A 2,500-nucleotide genomic window follows, 5' to 3' on the forward strand; every position below is an offset into this window, starting at 1 on the left:
AAAAAAAAAGATAAATTAATGTTTCTGTAAAAAAAAAAAAAGATTCACCATAGTCGATTGATTCATGACATAAACCATATAACATGTTTTTAACTTATAAATAAGGCAATCAAACATTAAAGGCATATTGTTGTTTCTGAGGTTGAATGTTGTCATGAATAAATTACACATATTTCCACTTTTTGCATAACTATTACAGAGCATAATAATAATTAAATTTAGAATGTTGACAAGTAAAATCGGACCTCTGCCATACAGGGAATTAAACTAACTGATATTTCATGAAAGTAATTTTTAATGCTCAAAATAATCTAAACTAATATCAAATCATTTTGGTGGATCTCACAGTGATAAGAAAAGAGTTTTGAACATTTTCTTATGAGTAAACCAAGACACAATGGTAAATAACTTGCCTGAGAGTTGATCTAATGCCGAATGACCTTAAGATGATGTTAAATAGCTTGGAGATTCTTTCCTTCTTCACTATTGACTTTTTAGAGATTAATTGGACATATCACGATTCTCCTTTTGCAAATACACGAGCTAATTGATAGAGATGACCTCTTTTTTTTCCCAGAAACGAAATCCTTTCCATGTAAATAAGCCATAATATAGTTAACTTTATTAACTAACATCTGTCAATGTTCTTTCTTAATAAGGCATTGTTTTTTGGGTTTTTTTTTTTTTTTACTAAATGACTCTTAATAATAGAGTCCAAACCAGTTTATTGGGATGGTTCATTTTCCACAAATTGTCCCAATTATGCGGAGTCCCAATTTAGCGGCAGTCATGAAATTGAGCAATTTTTCAGATTTACCACAGTCCCCTATGCATTTATCCAGACCTATGACTAGCAATACAACTTCTTATGAAAGATGTAATGGTTGCATTCAACGTATTTTCGTTTCTTCTTCATTTTATCTTTTTTTTTCATGTTTTAAAGCCATGGTAATTAGGGAGACTTGTTTGACATCTATTTTGGGTTACTTCAGAGGCCACTTGACTGTCAATCTGATCCATAAACTTAGTCAGAGGTGTCAAAGTTCTTTTTTGGACAAATTGTCGCAACAGCTTAACCATTTTACGTTTTTCTGAAGAAGACATTGGGGGGGGGGGGGGGGGGGGGGGGGGGGCTCTTCTTCATCACTACGTTCGTGTTCTTCAATTTTCTGATTTTCGCTCAGTGCATGTTAAAATAACTTCATCTGTGAAGGCACCAGAGCACTGTAGATTGTTATTGTAATCCACTTGTGAAATCAGCTCATCCTCCCTCATCTGAGTTGAAAGCAAAACGTCGTGAAAAGCGTTAATTATCTCGGTATTTCTTGCGTAGCCACTCAGGAAAATTTTTTCTTTAGTGTAGCAGTCTACAACTGATGTTGTTAAACTTTTTGCCATGCACATCGTGGCCAATGGCCCATGACCATGAACGTGACAATGGCAGTCGATGACAATGACAAGGGATAGAGGTAAATTCTATTGTTCAAATCTCTGTGATGACTTTGATAAATGGCTGGACCAAATACCCTGTTGCAATTGACACTACAGGGAGATACACGTAAATACTATTGTTCACACTTCTGTGATGAATGGTACAACCACTCACTCGGTTGACCGTCCCATTAGACTAATTTGCCATTTATGAACCATCGTTTTAAATGACTGAAGATAACGGTCATTGTCAAATTTTATCCCCATTAAGCGCCAAGCCATCCCAATTAAGCGGCTGGGAATTGGAAAGGGTATGACTTTTTATATATAGATAGAATGAAGTTGACGTCAATCAGGTCTTTGTTATTGTTTTTTGCCATCTGCGTTTAGGAGTAATTCTCACTAAACTGTATTAAACTGATTATCAATATCATGGTTTCACACAGTCTTGTGTGTTTATCTGTTATACTTCCGGATGGCAATGTTATGAGCTTCTTAGCCAAGCGCATACTATCTATAGAAAAAAATTACATTCCCAATTAATCATTCCAATTGAACGGTGTCCCCAATTACTGGCTTGGACTGTAATTCCATTTTCATACCGAGTGACAATCACATAAAATTATTCTTTTTATCATTCAACTTTTCTCAGATTTGAGGGGCATATTCAAATCTAACCCACTTAATTCATAGACTCAAAAATGTAAGGGACTATTTGGACAGGAACTTTCATGTCCTATTTGCAGAGAAATAATTTCTAACCCAAAGCTATAGCTCCCTGAATATCAGGCTCCACTTACAATTGTTCTCCCGCAGGCAGCAGAAATTCAAAATTGTCCATTCGTGAAATGTGTTATCCAGCGAAATATTGAACTTATTACTGGAGAAAATTAGTAAACAGCTCGTTGAGCACTCATCAGCTAGTCTTCACAATAACCTTGAAGAATATGAACTTAAACCCTGCTGTTGCAAAGTTCATATGTATCTATATGACTATATAAAATAAGATGATTTTAAAATGCCCTCACCGTAAATGATAATCGAGAAATTCTATTTCAGGGTGGTCCCC

This window comes from Berghia stephanieae, chromosome 1, assembly GCF_034508935.2.
Source record: "Berghia stephanieae isolate SIO BIC M18660-M18661 chromosome 1, UCSD_Bste_1.3, whole genome shotgun sequence".
Classification (NCBI taxonomy): domain Eukaryota; kingdom Metazoa; phylum Mollusca; class Gastropoda; order Nudibranchia; family Aeolidiidae; genus Berghia; species Berghia stephanieae.